Here is a 20,710-nt window from a genome sequence, read left to right on the forward strand (position 1 = left end):
TCTGGGATTATTGAAAAGTAAGTCTGGGCCTCTAGCCAGGTATTAAATGTTGGTCTAATTCAGTCCTCATGTACAACTGTGTATGTTTTGTAGTTGTTCTAGGTACAAGTTTAAACAAGTTAAACTGAAAAGCCGGACAGTATTTGTCTTATTGTGAATCTCATTCAACCTGAAATTTAATTACGTTACTATGTGGGTTTGTAATGTGGATTAATAGTTTTATTGTACTCGTGTGATTAGTTTCTGTTTGTTCTAATTTCTTTTTTGCTCTTTCCTGACCTTGAGGTGAAAAAAACACAGAAGATGTATTCCTTCAATTTAATACCAGTTTGAGGTGTTTCTCTTGCATCATCAGATCAATGAAAAGTAAATAGCCTACACTTCTTGTTTCACTGTGCAGTATTGATCTTTCTTCAGCTTTTGCTTCCCTTTTTCCCTGCGTCTTGTGTCTTTCAACCCCTGGGACTGAAGTGATTGCCATAGATTGGACAAGCTAACAAGCGCATGATAAGGAACGCGTGTTTTGTGGCATACTCACACATGCCTGGTATATAAAACCTGCTTCCGCATCGAAAGAAAGGTGCCATTTTGTGTGCGGGGCACAAGCCACTAAGAGAAAGAACTGGAAGGACAAAACCAGGAAGGAAGATTTTTTTTTTTTTTTGCTGTCCCAAATCTTTGCTGATAGTGCTAAATTAGGTGATGAAACTCCGTTGGAAAGTAAAAGACAAGTAGCCTGCGGGGAAATGTCATATGCTTTTAGCTTTAGCAAATGACTGGATGTTGGCAGCCTGTGGGTAAGTATCTACTGTCCTTTAGCGGCTGTATTTTCTCAGGAATATTTGCTTTGGTTTTTGTCTTGTTTGGGTTTGGTTTTTTAAGACTAATGGCCAATCTTAGAGCTTGAGGTATAGTTATTAAAATTTTGATTTTATATCTAATACCTGGAAATATAGATTTAAGCCACATACTTTGACAAGAGGCATTAGGAGATATATCTGCTCCTTTAAAAATCTGACTTATTTACAGCTTTTGAGGTAAAAAGTGTTTTCGTAAAGATGTGAACTAGTCTGCTTTTAAAATGTCAAGTAATGGAAGGAAACAATAACTTGATAAAGCTTAGAAAGAATTTGTTTACTTTCTGCCTGTCTTTAACATACTCACTGTAGAAATAGAACCCTCCAAGTTTTATTTTTGGGCCCTCTGTGTCCATAGATTTCTCAAGCATTGAAAAATGGATAAATAAATAATTGATATTCTATCACACACTATTGTCTTCTTACAGAAGCATATTTTATGCTGTGCAGCTCAGAAGTTATCTGACATCATGTTAGGATGGTGGGAATACAGTTTCTTGACTGAGGGCTTTTTAGTCGTTGCTACTATTGGTAGTCAATTCTGTAAAATAAAGTATATGTAAGTAAGGAAGTTATGCTTAATTTTTTTTTCTTTATGGTTATTTAGTTTGCAAACCTACAGTCAGAGTATCATTCTGATCTCCATGAATGAAAGAGTCACATAGCAGAGGAAATAAACAAAGCTTTTGCTTCTCATGGGGAAACTTTAACCTAAGTGTTGAGATAGAATGAGGGTGTGTGTAGAATGTTTAACTTTTTACTGACTTTAAGAAAGAATAGTTACAATGCACAGGTTCCTGATTCTGATATACAAATCTCTGTCCAGCGATACAAGAACTTCATAGGGACACCATAGACACCCCTGCAATGCGGCTTATTAGCACACTGTTTCAACATGACACTTTTATATCATTAGCCTTTTGCTGTCCGAATAGAAAACAATGTGAAGGGAACAAATTAAGCATCATGTTCAGGCTGTTGTATCTTTCTCAGATCTTTATGGCATTTTATACTTCTTGGAGTTGAATGAGTGTTCTAACTCACGCTATTATGTAATCCTTAGGGTAACCCTAGTGCTGATTTGAAAGCTATTAATTTTCTATTATAGTCTGCTAAAGATGTTCTATAGTGTGGCACTCACCTGCATTATTGAGTCAGTGACCAATTGCAGAGTTGCTCTGTGGTGGTTGGAGCTTAACTCAACCCTCTGGGATCTCATTTATTATTTGCAGATATTGATTTTGGAAAAAGAAAAGCTAAGATGTGTGAAAACAGTACTCACTTAGACCTGGCCTAGAGCCGTTAACTCCTAATGGTCTGCATATTGTGTGTGTTAATATGTAAAACTATTAAATGTTTTGTGGTCTTAGCCAAAATACATTTATGCTGGTCACAATAAATGTCAGTTTTCAACAGTGTGTAAATAATGAGTCCCCAGATGATTTTGCTGTATGTTCATAGAATCTAAACTTAGCCCTTATTTATAATTTTCTGATGTCTTATAAATGCAAATAGGAGAAGAATAATATATCATAAACAATATGCTAAAAACAAGTCCCTGGTGTATCTGGGATATGATCTCTAATTAGTCTCTATGTGTATGTATGGGGGAATCTTCGTGATAATTTATTTTTCTTCAAGAAACACAATAGTTTGGACGGTTCTAGGGGAGTGTCCTCAAACAGCTTCAGACACTGTCAAGGAAAAAAAAAAACATATAAACTGGGAAAAGGGAGGGTTTCCCCTTAAGGAATCTAAAATTCAAAATAAAGCCAGGGCTTAAAATGGCATAAAAGGTCTCTTGACTGAGGGGACCCTGAAACTCCAAAAGGCTGGCAAATTTGCAAAGACAGGCTCTCGTGAACTATACAGGATTATTCTCCTATGCTCTATGTTAATTCTAAGGCTTAAACTGTATACATTTTCTAAAAACTTGGATTTATCCTTCAAATGTCTTCATTATTTTAGTAGAGCAACATTTCTGGATAGCCAAATTCATTGGAAACACTTACAACATCATGTTGTTTGATTTAAGGTAGGCCTTTAAAAACATATTGTCTGCCACTTTTTATTTAATAACAAATATAAAAGAACAAAACCTATCTTATTAAAATTTTTAATCAACTATCTTCACAAGTAATAAAATGGGATTATGTTGTTAACAATCCATTTACTCATATAACTTATGTGAAAATAATTGACTATGTAATCAGAAACACTTAAGTAATTTCTTAAGTTCAAGATTAAGCTATACCATGAAAAGTAGATATGACCTTTGCATTGTTCCCTCTTTAGCAATGCATTTCATTTCAAAACTCACCAGTCTTGTCTCCTATTGGCAACTATTCCATGCAAATTCCTCAGTAAATTCAATTATTCCTTCATTTCTTTCATTAACCAGAAATTTATCACATCTATTATGTGTTCAGTGTGACAGATAATAAAAATATAAAGGAAGTGCGATTCAAACAAAAAACTCAATACATGTTAAAGGAAAGTAATAAGGCCAAGCCTTTGATTTTAATGAAGCTCAATTATAACATTATAAATAAATATTATAAAAAGGCTCTAACACAAAACCATTGTTTTTTAAAACAAGTTGTTTTATGTCAGAAGCAAAAGTGATGCACTCTATGTGAGAATTCACTAAAATATGGAATAAGAATGTTTTTCAGTATGAATTTAATGTTTAAAAAATATTGCTTCTGGTTAGTGATAAGTAGAAGGATGTCTAGAATTGTGTAATGAGGCTGTTTAATAAACAGAGATGTGTTTAGTATCAGTTATGGGACATGGGCTAGCGATGTAAAGAAAAAGGTATATTTTCAGCCCTTGCAAGAACACAGTAGAGAGGAAAACACACCAAACAGTAATCAATATTCTCTCTTGGTACAGACTTTGTAGTAAAATGTCTAAGGGAAATTTTTACATTTTCCAATATATTTTTATAAATGTTAAATCATATTTAATTGCCTTTCAGTTCAACTTTAAATAATTTAAAAAATTCAAAGATCATTTTGTTGGCTCATGACATTTTTGGTAGCACATTTATAATATACACATGACCTGGAGGCTTCTGTAGGATTTTATTTCAAATATTGATCAGACTGGGGCCAGTTTGAGGATCAAGGAGGGATACTCACAAATTAATGACACTGAATTTGTTTTAAATAACCACATACCTAGTAGTGAAATTAAATACCAAACCCCAAACATGCTTACAGTAGACCTAATATTTATAGCTTAAATGCCAAGTTGGCTACTGATGAGATATCTCTTGAGAAAGTTTTGACTAGGGTAGAGATCCAAAATCAAAGCTTTAAAACTCAAGATTATATGCTTCTGATTTACAATCCCAAAAATACATTTTCAATGACACATTGGTGATCTGACTATGCAAATATTTGTCTAAAATGTTTAACATTCTCTTGTTTAAAGTAATTGAAGGTTTTTTAAAATATGAAAAATCTAATCAAACCTGAGTCAGTATTTTTAATGAATACTCTTTCCTTTTTGTCAACAAATTACTGTGATAATAAACTGACGAGGGTCAGTCACAAACCTTGTCACATAACTGACAAGGTTTTGCATGATTAGCTAATTTCATGTGTGTGTGCTAAGTCACTTCAGTCATGTCTGACTCGGTGACCCAATGGACTGTATACCCAACAGGCTCCTCTGTTCATGGGGTTCACCAGGGAAGAATATTGGAGTGGGTTGCCATGCCCTCCTGCAGTGAATCCTCCCCATCCAGGGATGAACCTGTGTCTCCTGTGACTTCTGCAATGCAGGCGGATTCTCTACTGCTGAGCTACCAGGGAAAATTCAGGTCAATATATGGATAGCATTCCTTTCAACTAAACAGAAGCCAAATAGCCCATCACTGGTGCAAATTACTATCCTCTAACTTCTTCATAATGACTATGAGGACATATGGCTTTTCTTCTTCCTTTTTTTTTATATGATTGTTATTGTTGTTACACTCTACTGGCTAACATACAAATAGCAAAAAGGAAAAGAAAAAAATCACAGATGTGCTATTTTCATTAATTTAGAAGATGCTTTTCTCGGGCACAATACTTTGTTCATATGAATATCAACTTCAAGGGTGATCTGTTCTTTTAAGTGAAGTTCCCTATGAAGTAGTACCATAAACATATTTCTAATACCAAGTTTCAGCAGTGAGATTTGAACAGCCGCTTATGCAAAAGGAAGGCATTACTCAAAAGAGGCAGTTTTAGAAAAAGGTCATTGTTAGGCTTGAATGGGTAGGCAATGAGTACACAGCTGTTTTATCACTATCCACTCATCCAATGGAAAAACTGTATTTTTGAATTTAAGAGTTCAGAGGTGGTACTGACCCTTGGTCGGAAAAGATGCTGATGCTGAAACTGACTCTTCTTAATGCTTGACTGTAATTCGTATGTCTAGGCATCTACAGCAGCAGTCACCACTAATATCTATTTGACCCAGGCTTTTAGATTCTTTTGGCTTTACTTGGCTTTCATCCAGGCTCAATATTTTATAAGAAAATTATTTAAATTCACCCTGAGATTGCAATGAAATTTCCTCTCCCTTGACTCTCAACTATCTCAGTTCATCGTCTTTGTCCTTATACATTCTAAAAATCAAAATCACATGAGGACTGAAACTTACCATAAATCCATGATCTCAAATTAGACCTCTGGTGCTACTTGATCATGCTTTTATTACGCTTTTCATGACTCCCCTATTTCCCAGTAGCTCTGTCAAACATGTTCCCATTTCCAAAGTCTCAGACCCCACTTCTTGCTTTGTGTTACACTTCTGGTGCCAATTTCCATTTAGTTCACTTGGTTCTCTTTCTAACAAGGTTAATTTTAATCCTCCACTTCCTTGATCTTGAGTAGGATCAGAGCGTTCTGGATATTAACTGAAACAGACTGAATTCATCACAGTGGAGGACAGGCTTCTCTGGTGGCTCAGCTGGTAAAGAATCCACTGGCTATGCATGAGACCTGGGTTCAGTCCTTGGGCTGGGAAGACCTCTGGAGGATGGCATAACAACTCATTCCAGTATTCTTACCTGGAGAATCCCCATGGACAGAGGTGTCCGCTGGGCTACAGTCCATGGGGTCACAAAGAGATGCACACGACTGAGCAACTAAACACAGTGGAGGACATTGAGCATTCTTCTCCCCTCCCTTTTTTTTAACCTGGAGACTGTGATCTGAATCAGAAAATTATAAAGTTGTAGAACTTCTGTCAGGCTGAATTGTTACAGAAGCATGGAAACCAGTTGTCTTGGAGTCAACAGATTATCTTTTCACAAACAGGGAAGCAAACGTTGTAATTTTAAGCCAATGAGATGTTGGAGATATTCCACTGAATAGCCAAAAAAGTGCCTTGACGTTTAGGTGATGGTCTTCTTATCCATGATCCTGAAAGAGTTGAGATAGAATATTTCTGTATCTTTTTGTGCATCATTGTCAAAGGAAAAATTGGATAGTGCCAACTTTGTAAATGTAATCCTTATACAATGATTGTCTGCTTGTTCAGACAATGTTTAAGTACATATCTTCACTCTAAATAATTTAATAACATACTATATTTCCATCTCTATAAGACTAATGCTGCAGTCCATGGGCTCACAAAGAGTCAGACATGACTGAGCAACTGAACAGCAACATAAAACTTGACATTAAAATTAGTATTGCACAGCACTGCTGACTCTGTGGACATAAATTTGAGCAAACTCTGGGTCACAGTGAAGGACCAGGGAGCCTGGCGTACTACAGTCCATGAGGTCACAAGGAGTCTGACACAACTTAGCGACTAAACAACAATCAAATACACACTTTATGTACACATACATGTAGTTTTACACATTTATAGCTATCTACTAACATCTTCAACATCATATTGCTGGTCTAATAGAGCCAGATTTTAAGACCAAGTATTTATGAGCACAGATCCATGACTATCCACTCTGCTATGCCATTGTTTTTCTGAAAATCTTTATTTCCTTGGCTTTACTGTATGCACTATCCTAAGTATTATTTATTACCTATTAGTTATTGTATGCTACTTGTATGACTTATACAAGTAACTTTCTTTGAATCTAAGTATACTCACGTATAAAATGAGCACAAGACTGTATTTGACAGTTTTTAATTAGACTAAGTGAAATAATATAAAGATATTGTGATAGCTTAGTTTCTGATGCATATTAGCATTTGAGAAATGTTAGATGTGTTAGTATGCTTCTTTATACTTACATCATTACCCTTTTCCTAAATTGACCAATTTCTTTGGTGATGAAGTTATTACCAATTTTAGGATTTGTACCCCATTAACTCCTTTCTTGGGTTTCCCAGGTGGTGCAGTGGTAAAGAATCCACTTGCCAATGAAGGAAATGCAAGAGACAGGGGTTCGATCCCCATCACGGGTCGGGAAGATCCCCTAGAGCAGGAAGTGGTAACCTGCTCCAGTATTCTTGCCTCGAAAATCCCACGGACAGAGGAGCCTGGCAGGCTACAGTCCATGGATTCACAGAATCAGATATGACTGAGTGCCCATACAAGCACATATCTTCTTTCCCAGCCTCTTTGTCTTTTGCTTAAGTATTTAATTTCTTATTTGTTATATGTATTTAATTTTTCTGTTATGTACATATGTCTTATTTTCTGGTGGATTCTGAATTCCTTGAAGTCAGAACCTAACTTGTCACCATTCTTAATTTATTATACACAAATATCTGATGCCACTGAAGATTTTTATGAATAGGCACATCCTACTTGAATATTCTAGTAGAAAAATATCCTTTATGTTAAACTGTATTTATCAACCACTGCACTTCTTGGAATTCTGAATGTAGTATCAACCTGACATATCATTCATACCAAGCCATTCCTATTGCTTGCTGCATAGTGGCATTTTCCTAGCTCAGCTCAAGGTAAAACATTGGTGAATTTAGGAAATGGGTTCTGTCGTGAACCAAGGGGAATAGCTTTTGATTTTTATTCCCTAGTCTTACTCCAGAATGAAATAGATTTAACATTATTTTTTCTCATTCAGAATTTTGTCTCTTCTATCCAAATATGTTCAGTTCATTTGTTCATTCATGTCTGATTCTTTGTAACCCCATGGACTGCAGTACGCCAGGCCTCCCTGTTCATCACCAACTCCTGGAGTTTACTCAAACTCATTTCCATTGAGTCTGTGATGCCATCCAACCATCTCATCCTCTGTCGTCCTCTTCTCCTCCCATCTTCAATCTTTCCCAGCATTAGGGTCTTTTCCAATGAGTCAGCTCTTCCCATTAGGTGGCCAAAGTATTGGAGTTTCAGCTTTCTTTATAGTCCAACTCTCACATGCATACATGACTACTGGAAAAACCATAGCCCTGACTGGACAGACCTTTGTTGGCAAAGTAATGTCTCTGCTTTTTAATATGCTGTCTAGGTTGGTCATAACTTGGTCCAAATATGTATTAGTTAAAAATGAGTGGATAAGATGTACTTTTATCTATAAATATTTCTTTCAGAGATGTTGTTCAGATAACAGACCAATGTAATAACAATTAAAAAATGTATAGTGGAGTTAAGGCTGGCAAAATTATGGCATCAGATGAGTTATACAGTGGAAATACAGGTGCAGGTGCTTAATCACATGCATTTATCTATTTCCTGTCCTTTGCTGGGTTTTATTAGTAGATTCTCAAAATAGGATTTTATGTAATACACTTATTAGCAAAGACTTTGAGTCACAGGACCATCCATCAACATTGCATATGGTACTGCTACTATATTGCTATGTTCATTGCCTGAAGTTGGCTACCATAGCCTGTGTTTAAAGCTTTTAACTCTTAGATTCAAACCATAATGTTTCTGAACATGTTCAGTGTTTTAAATGCAAAGTGCTTCTATAGAAAGTCATGATATGACGTCTCAGAAGATGGATGAAGCTTCTGTGCTCCTTTTCTTTTTTTAAAGCTACACTAGTGTATGTGAAGACTGACATTCATGAAGACTAAAGCGCTTCCATTTCAGAAAGTAACAACAGCTCAAGAGGGGCCGTCAGTGCCTCTCACTATGCTGCAACACGCATGCCTAACAAAGGATTGAGCTTTTCCCTGTGCTCTTTTTTTCTTTCCTAAAACACTAATTCATAACACTGATTTAGTTGTTTTAAACTGAAAATTTATTGGCCCACCAGATCCCAGATACAATGTCTACAATCCCTTTTTTACCCAAAATACATCTAAAATAAATGTGGAAATCTCAAATAAAACAATTGGTCAGTGAGGTCAAGAGATCATTCCTAGAGCAGAATCACTGTGGAAGCGGTGGAGTGAAGCCTGCAGCACAGGCTCCAAAGCCAGACAGACCTGTAGTTGCATTTGTGTTCTGCTACTTACGAGGGACCCTGAGCAAGTAGCCTAATTGCTTTGCAACTTAATTTATCCACAAAGAGAAAAATGGATATAATACAATGTTAATGTAAGGACCTACCTTACAGAGATGATATGTGCATAGATTAAATGAGATAGTGAATTAAAAGTCTTAAAATGCTCAATATGGTGTCTGGCCTGTGGTAAAACCTTCAGTCAATTTTAGCTTCATCATCATGATCTTATTGATGCACTCACTAGTACTCTTGATCATTCAGTGTTGACTGGCCTCAGAAAGAGTGTCTAACACTGATTATAATACCTTAAAATTCTCATTTTTCAAATGCAGTGTGAAGATACAATTTTTGGCAAGTGCTGCTGCTGCTAAGCTGCTTCAGTCGTGTCCGACTCTGTGCCGGCAGCCCACCAGGCTCCCCCGTCCCTGGGATTCTCCAGGCAAGGACACTGGAGTGGGTTGCCATTTCCTTCTCCAAGGCATGAAAGTGAAAAGTGAAAGTGAAGTCACTCAGTCGTGTCGGACTCTTAGCGACCCCATGGACTGCAGCCCATCAGGCTCCTCCATCCATGGGATTTTCCAGGCAAGAGTACTGGAGTGGGCTGCCATTGCCTTCTCCATTTGGCAAGTGCAGTCTCTCCCTATAGGCCATGTTAGCCATATTATAATCAGAATATTACTTGGTAGGCTGTGTTCAGAAGAACAAGAGTTTGGGGGTGTAATGGCACTAGGCTGTATCATCATTAGACACCCCATCTTTTTAGAGGTGCATTCACATTTGCTCTCAGAATATCCTCTTTCTGGATATGTTTATGAATTTGCTCACATAATATGTTGTTGTTTCTATTTATGTCAGATGTTTCATTTAATTGTTACTTTCTTTTTTTATGTTAGAACTTTAGTCAGGTTTTTTAATTGATCCACTGTTTTGATTTTCTTTAACTTTTAGTAGATACCATTATTTGCATTATTTATAAGTTTTCGAGGGCTGCATCTCTAGAACTCTTGGAATTTGTTAGTGTGTACTACTTATAGAATAGTTTCTTAAAAATGGCTTACCTTTAATGTGTCTTGTTTCTTTCTTTTCTTACACTATTTTCTTCCTGTGAGATACACCGATTGCTTTGCCAAGTGTTTGTATAATCTCATATGTTGATATTGATTCTATATTTCCTTTGAAAAATAAATAAGTATTTTGTAAGAGGGTTCCATGGGTTTCCCCAGTGAATCAGACAGTAAAGAATCTGTCTGCAGTGCAGGACACCTGGGTTTGATGCCTGGAGAAGGAAATGGCTACTGACTTCAGTATGCTTGCCTAGAGAATTCCATGGACAGAAGATCCTGGCAGGCTACAGTCCATGGGGTTGCAAACAGTCAGACATGACTAAGCAACTAACACCACCACACCAAGAGGGTTCAAATTCACATTAATTCTCTTTCTGGTTAAAAATTGACATGAAATAGCATACGGAATAATAGAAAATTAAGTCTTGGAGATCATTTATTAAATGTCATTATTAGCAGAAAACTTACTATATTCAAAGATACTATCTAGAATTACGAAAACTTGTAAACTTTATTACCAAAATGACTAATAATAGAAAATCATGTATCCCATTATTTTCATTTAGTACACACATATCCTAAGTTTATAATTTTTAAAAGGTCTAATATTTTATATAAACTGATGCTATATACCACTGTTTAAATGAAATATAAAGATGTTACATAGTATTAATGTTATAATTATTTGTATGGCAGTAGATATCAATTCATTATCTATCTGGAAAAGTACAATACTGAATTTTAGTTAATTGATTTATTATAGAAATTAAGATATTTCTGGAAGTTATAAGCCACAATAGTGTAAAAAAGAATATGAGACAGACCTAATAATTCCTCGATCTCATTCAAACTTTTTACTTAATAATATAATCAAACTATCAGATTTGTATATGGCCACATTTATTTCTCACTTGGGAAAAAGGAATGTGAATTATTTATTAAAGAAATGTTAAAAGGCATTGTATATTTTTAGTGTATTCTGTATACAGAGTCATTTGAATGAAGGAACAGATAATTCAGGTCAAAAATGGATTCTTTTCATGTGTAAGTTATTTAGTGTATAAAGTGAAGTGAAAGTTGCTCAGTCATGTCTGACTCTCTGCTATCCCATGGACTATACAGTCCATGGAATTCTCCAGGCCAGAATACTGGAGTGGATAGCTGTTCCTTTCTCCAGGGGATCTTCCCAACCCAGGGATCAAACCCAGATCTCCTGAATTGCAAGCAGATTCTTTACCAACTGAGCCACCAGGGAAGTCCTATTTAATGTATGACCACATTAAAAAATGATCACTTAGGGATGTTTTACTTATTTCCCTTTATCTGTACTTTGTACATAATTTTACAGATGAGTCATTTAGAATAACTGATGTAAGTATTGAAATAACCAAAATTATTTTTTGTCAGCCTTTCTAAATTATATAGGTAAAGGTGATAAGTTTCAGAAGCTTTACGCATACTCCTCTGTAGGGTACAGAATGCTAAGAATATTGAAGGAGTGTGTGTGTCTGCCAAAAGCACTATTGTGTCTTTCCAGGGGATCCTGGTTCAGCATGTTGAAAATGATGAGGTATATAGCATATACTGTTAAGATTCCTCCATAAACCCAGTAGTAATTCTAGAGAAATAGAATAGTAGTTCTAGAGAAATAGAATATATATGTGTGTGTGTGTGTGTGTGTGTGTGTGTGTGTACATGCATAAAGATGTGTATGTGTGTATATATGTATATATATGTGTGTGTATATATATGTATGAGTATATGTGTGTGTGTGTGTGTGTACATATATATATGAGAAAGAGAATAAAAACAATTCTTCCTTTAAGGAATTGATAGATGGAAGATAAATGATCAAGTAAACACAAATAATTATTATTGATCAAAAAACATGTGTGATTACAGATTATAGCCCAGTCTTGTGCAAGAAAGTCAGGATACAAAGGAGAATGATGCAAACTCTGCTCTCAAGGAGCTCATAGTAGACTTCTGGGATTTAATAAAATAATTTTGAAAAGGTGCAGCGGATATAAAACCATAAAAGACAAAGGAATTTGGATTTTTATATACTAGAACATATATATTTTAACATTATATACTTTTTTGTCTATATAATTACATTTTATTCTAATAAAATACAAGGTTTTAGAAGGGAGAATGCTACCAGTTTTGTTTGCCAATTAATCCCTTTCGTCATTTTGCAAGGAGCCTGGACTGCTCTAGGTCTTGAAAAATATAACCCTGAACACTGAAATCTTAGTCCAAATGAGAAATTGTCACACTTTTGATACTAAGTTAAAGGAATAACAGCTATTATTCATTTATTCATCAGTTTAATTTTCCATTTTTTACTTTTCCATTTTGGAATTTAAATATCTCTAAAAGGATTTGTGTGTGTATGAATGTGTGTATGTATGTAATATCGGAGAAGGCAATGGCGCCCCACTCCAGTACTCTTGCTTGGAAAATCCCATGGATGGAGGAGCCTGGTAGGCTGCAGTCCATGGGGTCGCTAAGAGTCGGACGCGACTGAGCGGCTTCCATTTCACTTTTCACTTTCACGCATTGGAGAAGGAAATGGCAACCCACTCCAGTGTTCTTGCCTGGAGAATCCCAGGGACGGGGGAGCCTGGTGGTCTTCCGTCTATGGGGTCGCACAGAGTTGGACACGACTGAAGTGACTTAGCACATGTGTATAATATATAAGGATACTTTGAGTTGCAGAAAGGGAACTCTGGGTTAATCAATTCTTCAATAATAGGACTTTTAAAAAATCTAGAAAAACACTGATGATTATTGCTAAAAAGGTAGAATTTCAAGGAGAAGTGTAGGTTTAAGGTTTCAAAAAAGTAAAGCTAGAAGTACTGTGTGGATGTATAAGTTTATGACAGCAGGATTTCTGCTCTTGGATGTCTAGGTGAAATCATGATGAGGCAAAAGCTACAAAAGTGGATCTAGTATAAAGAATCATTGTGCCCCATTGTGCCCCTCACCGTAGCAGGGATGAAGGACCTCAGGCAGGACAGACATATCAGGAGAGGGCCAACTAAGAAGAGCAAGGTCAACTGGGTCTGAGGAGGGCTGGGCTGTGCTATGCCTTATCAGTGGTTTCAGCTCTCTCTGATGCTCAGTCAAGACCAAGCAGAAGAGTTATTAGAGATGGCCCCTTAGTTAAGCACTAGAGGGGTCTTCCAGCCTCTTTTTTTGTTTTGTTTTGTTTTGTTTTGTTTTGTTTTGAGGAAGTTCAGGAGTACTTAATAAACTGGGGTTAAGTTTATTATAGTCCTTGGAGCCTAGAGCTGTCTGCTGCTCCCCACATCATGGCTGGGAGCCCTCGGCCAGACTGTGGGCAGAACAGGCACAGAGCTGCTTTACTGAAGGCCACGGCCCGGCCCGGCTGGTAGAAACATTCAGAGAGGGCTAAGTGACTTCTGCCACGACCATCTCTGCCTGCTACAGGCAGGCTGGGTCCTGCTGACAGATGAGCTTGTCACCCCCAGCAGTCTCTTCCCCATTTCCAAAGTAGAAAGTCAGCCAGATTTCAGGCCAATCACACTACAGGAGCAGGATCTGCTAAGATCCCTAAGTCCTCCTTCCATGCCCTCTTCCGCTCACAGCGGTGCAGAAATGACACTGCCCTCCCAGTCCCACCCTCGTAGAGCTCCGTGCTGAAGTTTCCCTTCCCCAGTTCTTGTGAGCCCAGAAGTTCGTGGAGTTTCCACTGGCCCCACGATACTGACAGGAGGCTGTCCCTCCATCCCAGTCTTCTGGGAACCTAGGCCTATATTCTGTTGGACTTGAGCTTCATCCCCACTGCTGCCTTCATCCAAGAATGGGGCCTCTGCACCCTTTGCTTTTCTCAGAGGTTCATCAGAGACCAGGACTTTCTATACATGTGGCTCATAGAGTGTCTGGGGCGGGGGAATCGGGGAATGCAATCTAGAATCCACAACCACAAGTTTTTTTTTTTTCTGCTTTGAGCAGGAGTCTTGTCTCTGACTTGGGGTCCTGAATGAAAGCCACAGGCTCAAAAACAAAAAAACATCTTGACTATTTTGAGTGTAAGTTTCTGTGAGTACCTAGTGACACTAACAGAGCACAGGTGACGACCAGGAATCCCAGAAGCCACAAATAAACCAAACATGTACTTCTTTTTTAAATCTCCACCGTTTTCTTAAAATTTACTGTCATTTTAAAAAGGCAGATCTGGTAACACGCTAGGAGGATGTCACTGGAGTTGGCTGACGTCCCCTATATACAGGACATGACCTCAGGAATTTTCATTACATCCTGTGTGCCTGAAGTCATTTCAGTAGTATCCGACTCTTTGCGACCCTATGAACTGTAGCCGGCCAGGCTCCTCTGTCCTTGGGATTTTCCAGGCAAGAATACTGGAGTGGGTTGCTATACCCTCCTCCAGGGGGTCTTCCTCAGCCAGAGATCGAACCCACATTGGCTCTTATGTCTCTTACACTGGCAGGTAGGTTCTTTACCACTAATGCCACCTGGGAATCCCAAAGTGAAAGTTTTAGTTGCTCATTTGTGCCTGACTCTTTTGAGACCCCATGGACTGTAGCCCACCAGGCTCCTATGTCCATGGACTTCAGACAAGAATACTGGAGTGGGTAGCCATTCCCTTCTCCAGGGGATCTTGCCAACCCAGGGATCAAACCCAGGTCTCTTGCAAAGCAGGCAGATTCTTTACAATTTGAGCCACTAGGGAAGTCCATTACATCCTATTGTCTCTCAGCTCTGGGGTGGACATTGTTTGTTGTTATATTTCATACTTTCTTAAAAGAATTTAAAACTTAAAAAAAAGAAAAAAAACTTGACATGTAACCATGCCATCCCTGCATGGTTAGCTGTGTCTGACTCTGACCCTTTGGACTGTGGCCTGCCAGGCTCCTCTGTCCATCGGGTTTTCCAGGCAAGAATACTGGAGTGGGCTGTGATAACTTACAGTGAATGTTGAATGATGTCACCAGATCTGTGGTCTCTGAAGGAGAAGAGTTAACTCTGGGACAAAAGACAGCCTCAATCACTCAGAGTTTAGTGTAGATGTTACTTAAAGTGCAAGTGACAGACAAAGCTTCTGACATAGACGTCAGAAGGGGGCAGGAGAGTACCCGTCCCACTGACTTAAGTGGGGCCTTATATTCTTCTCAACTAGCTACTGAGAATAGATTAAAAAAAAAAACCTCAAGGCTGTGAGAATTTTGCCCAGACCCTTTCCCATAACATAACATCCAAAGCTCAAAAAAAGGCATGTTCTTAAACAAGAGATACAGCTGCCTACAAGGCCTACTTGTGTGAGGCTAAAGAATGTGAAAAAGAGAATGTTTACCTCTTCCTTAAAGGGGCTTTAGACTTGGACTCCTTATCAACCTGCCTAAGTTAACTCTCTTGTTAACTTAGTTAACATTGCCATTTCCTTCTCCAGGGTATCTTCCTGACCCAGGGACCTAACCTGTGTCTCCTGTATTGCACACGGATTCTTTATCTGCTGAGCCATTGGGGAAGCCCTGACATATAACACATCCTCCAACAGGCTACTTGATGCAAGGAAAATTGGAGTAAATGTTTTCTTAATGGAAATATAGACTTCTGCTGTCTGTCTAATGTGCACAGTGTAACTTTTTTGAAAATATGCCATTGTGAAAAAAAATCTGTAGTAAGAACTCTAAATACACTTCAGAAAAGATATATGGTAAAAACCTTAGTGAAATGAACAAATAATCAAGAGTTTCAATAATCATTGTTTTGGAAAGCAAATGACAATATTATGAAATAAAACTATTGAATAACTGAAAATATAAACCTGACAAATTTTATATTTAAACTTTGAAGTTTAAAAAATATCATCTATGTAGCAATGTAAGAATTATGTGTTTTAAACAGAAGGAAACATTTCCAAAGGTAGTTTAATAGTACTGTTTCATTTAGTCTTGCAAATACATATACTGTGGTGTTGGAGAAGACTCTTGAGAGTCCCTTGGACTGCAAGGAGATCCAACCAGTCCATCCTAAAGATCAGTCCTGGGTGTTCATTGGAAGGACTGATGTTGAAGCTGAAACTCCAATACTTTGGCCACCTCATGTGAAGAGCTGACTCATTTGAAAAGACCCTGATGCTGGGAAAGATTGAGGGCAGGAGGAGAAGGGGACGACAGAAGATGAGATGGTTGGATGGCATCACCGACTCAATGGACATGAGTGTGGGTAGGCCCCAGGAGTTGGCGATGGACAAGGAGGTCTGGTGTGCTGCAGTTCATGGGGTCACAAAGAGTCGGATATGACTGAGTGACTGAACTGATACAGTTGAACTTAGGAGAGAGAGAAATAATTTGTGATTCCTTCCTATCATCTCATTTTACAAATGCTCTTAAAAGGTATATGATGTGTATATTAGTTTGCTAGGTCTGTTATAACAGTACCTCAGGCTATGACACAGAAAGGTACTGAATCATAGTTATGGAGGCCATATCTGAGGTCAAAGTGTCAGCAGTCCATGTTCCTTTTTGAAAGTACGAGGGAAGAACTTGTTTCAGATCTTTCTCCCAACTTCTCTTATTTCCTTGGCTTGTGGCAGTGGATATCCAATATTTACACAGTGCTCTCTCTGTGTGCATTTTAACTAATTACACTGCAGTGACCCTTTTCCAAACAAGGCCACACTCTTAGGAACTGGTGGTTGTGGTATGTAGCTCTATATTCTTTCAACATATGGATAAGGGGCTACATGATACAACCCATAATAATGCAATGAATCATTTTTGATTAGTTTCTCTGAGAACAATAAGCAATTATTTATTTTTATATGTTAAGGGGCTTCCTAGGTGGCGCTAGTGGTAAAGAACCCACCTGCCAATACAAGTAGATCCAAAAGACTCAGGTTTGATCCCTAGATGGGAAAGATCCCCTGGAGGTGGACAGGGCAACTGACTCCAATATTCTTGCCTGGAGAATCCCATTGACAGAGGAGACTGGAAGGCTACAGTCCATAGGGTCACACAGAGTTGGGAATGACTGAAGTGACTTAGCAGGCACACATATGTTAAGAAATGTCTTAAAATTAATGGAAATAAGCCAAAATTATAGAAATCTTTTTTTCATTGGTTGCTATTGAAGCTGGTATGGGTACAAAAGATAAATTTAAGTGACATTAATTGGAACATAGTTCTCTTCATTGCATTATTCTCCAGGAATCATTTTTTCTTTTGTGGGGATGGGATAAAATACTAAAAACAGAGCAAGTCATGGATGTGGTCATGATTATCATGGATTAAATAATCTTTTTGATTTAAGTCACAGTAAGTTTAAGACTGCTTGGTGATTGTAGAGGTCTGGTGTATTACACGGAGATCAGATGACATTGTTGGCATAATACACCAAGAGATGATTTTTACTTACGAGAGATACCAATTTGTTAATATCATTTGAGAAAATGCCTATGTCAACTTGCTAGAAAATATTGGATCAAAGACTTGGCTTTTTAAAAAACTGGCATTATAATTCATTTGAATAAACACTTTGAATAATTCTCTGCAAATGAGTTCAAAAGTAGTTATACAAATATGTGCTTTAATTCATTTGGAAAGGAATAACATGTCCAAATTTTCTATACCGATATCAGATTCTAGAAATGAAATAAGTGATGGCCTGGATTACTTTCCAAAAATTGAAATTTTAAAGTTTGGACACTAATATATATATATGGATTTAAAAACCTCAAATATTATGTGTAATTTTCAACTTGCCTTCTGGTATTAAGTCAAAGGAGTAACAAATTTCTATTAAGCTTTTATTTATTCATGTTCTATATTTATTTTGAAATTAAGAATATCTAACACTATAATGCTATATACATTATATAATTTTTTGTAAAAATAAATTTTGTTATATTCCCATTAGTTACCTTTTCTTATATTTACGTGATGAATTTCATTTATTATTATACAATAGAACTGTTCTGGACATTATCAGACATATTGAAACACAAAACTGTTACTCAGCTTCAAATTAAATTGTGCCTCAGATTAGACTGCATGAATATACTTAACAGATTATTCATTATAAGTATTTACCACTTTGACATGTTAAAATAGCACCCATTCTTTCTATAGTGCCAAACACTGTTCTAGGTAGATATGAAAGTACTACCATTTTACCAAGGAGGAGACCAAGATTCAGAGCAGTTACTTTCCAAAACCAGATCAGTGATTGATCAGCCCAGGATTCCTTCTGAGTCCAGATTTCATGCTCTTATATACCATATTGCTTCTGTTTGTAGTACAGAGTATATTATCTGTATGAACATATATGCATTCAAAAATCTATCTTAATTCTTTAAACAATCCGAGGAAAAATAGATATATACTTATGGCTGGAAGAATGGCTGGGGAAATCCTTCTAGCAGTTACTGTATGACTTTAGAGCTGGAAAGCGTGGATTTGAAGTCAGCCTGTGTTGGTGACCTGAGGAAAATCACTCAAACCTTCTAAGCCTCAGGTTCCTCAGTAAAATGGGGTTAATCATGCGGTTGCTGTGAAGATTATCTGAGATGAAGGATGTGAAGGCAACCATATAGTAACTTATAGGGAACCATCAATAAACTTTCCCTGAAAAAAGAGATCTGTTTCATGCACTGCAAATATATTCTCACATTCTTTTCCTTTTTCTAATGATATCTTTTGATGAAAAAAATTTTAATAAGCATGTTAAGTGTAAAATATGTAGAGAAGATGGCACATGTCAGAATTGTACAGAAGTGATGTTTTGCTAAAGTGAACCCATCAGGTGAGCAGCACTCAGAACTCCAACTGGAACATTATCAGCACCTCAGAAACCCTCATCCTACTTTTTGTTCTTGCTCTCAAAGATCATCATTATCCTAACACCATAGAGCAGTTTAGTCTGTTTTTAAACTTAATGTAAATGACATCATAGAGTATGTCTGCTTTTCTGCTTGGGTCCTTTTATGTGACATTATATTTGTGTGATTCAGATATGTTGGTGCATGAAGTTGTGATTTGTTGATATGTATCACTATATAGAAATTCATCATACTGATATTATGTCATTGACCCCCCCCTTATATTGTTAAAGAACATTTAGACTATTTCTATTTATTTTATTTTTTTTTAAATTAAATTTTATTTTATTTTTAAACTTTACATAACTGTATTAGTTTTGCCAAATATCAAATGAATCCACCACAGGCATACATGTGTTCCCCATCCTGAACCCTCCTCCCTCCTCCCTCCCCATTCCATCCCTCTGGGTCGTCCCAGTGCACCAGCCCCAAGCATCCAGTATCGTGCATCGAACCTGGACTGGCAACTCATTTCATATATGATATTTTACATGTTTCAATGCCATTCTCCCAAATCCTCCCACCCTCTCCCTTTCCCACAGAGTCCATAAGACTGTTCTATACATCAGTGTCTCTTTTGCTGCCTCGTACACAGGGTTATTGTTACCATCTTTCTAAATTCCATATATATGCGTTAGTATACTGTATTGGTGTTTTTCTTTCTGGCTTACTTCACTCTGTATAATAGACTCCAGTTTCATCCACCTCATTAGAACTGATTCAAATGTATTCTTTTTAATAGCTGAATAATACTCCATTGTGTATATGTACCACAGCTTTCTTATCCATTCATCTGCTGATGGACATCTAGGTTGCTTCCATGTCCTGGCTATTATAAACAGTGCTGCGATGAACATTGGGGTACACGTGTCTCTTTCCCTTCTGGTTTTCTCAGTGTGTATGCCCAGCAGTGGGATTGCTAGATCATAAGGCAGGTCTATTCCCAGTTTTTTAAGGAATCTCCACACTGTTCTCCATAGTGGCTGTACTAGTTTGCATTCCCACCAACAGTGTAAGAGGGTTCCCTTTTCTCCACACCCTCTCCAGCATTTATTACTTGTAGACTTTTGGATCGCAGCCATTCTGACTGGTGTGAAACCTCATAGTGGTTTTGATTTGCATTTCTCTGATAATGAGTGATGTGGAGCATCTTTTCATGTGTTCGTGAGCCATCTGTATGTCTTCTTTGGAGAATTGTCTATTTAGTTCTTTGGCCCATTTTTTGATTGGGTCATTTATTTTTCTGGAGTTGAGCTGTAGGAGTTGCTTGTATATTCTCGAGATTAGTTGTTTGTCAGTTGCTTCATTTGGTATTATCTTCTCCCATTCTGAAGGCTGTCTTTTCACCTTGCTAATAGTTTCCTTTGATGTGCAGAAGCTTTTAAGGTTAATTAGGTCCCATTTGTTTATTTTTGCTTTTATTTCCAATATTCTGGGAGGTGGGTCATAGAGGATCCTGCTGTGATGTATGTCAGAGAGTGTTTTGCCTATGTTCTCCTCTAGGAGTTTTAGAGTTTCTGGTCTTACGTTT

General features: G+C 37.3%; 1 long non-coding RNA gene across 1 annotated transcript; it reads left to right on the plus strand.

Moving 5' to 3' along the window:
* The first annotated feature begins 445 nt into the window (after positions 1-445).
* Positions 446-18,198, plus strand: LOC129639583 (uncharacterized). Its single transcript, XR_008708481.1, has 2 exons — positions 446-797; positions 15,748-18,198. It is a non-coding gene; the product is annotated as an uncharacterized LOC129639583 (long non-coding RNA).
* Positions 18,199-20,710: the final 2,512 nt, after the last annotated feature.

This window comes from Bubalus kerabau, chromosome 1 (assembly GCF_029407905.1).
Source record: "Bubalus kerabau isolate K-KA32 ecotype Philippines breed swamp buffalo chromosome 1, PCC_UOA_SB_1v2, whole genome shotgun sequence".
Classification (NCBI taxonomy): Eukaryota; Metazoa; Chordata; class Mammalia; order Artiodactyla; family Bovidae; genus Bubalus; species Bubalus kerabau.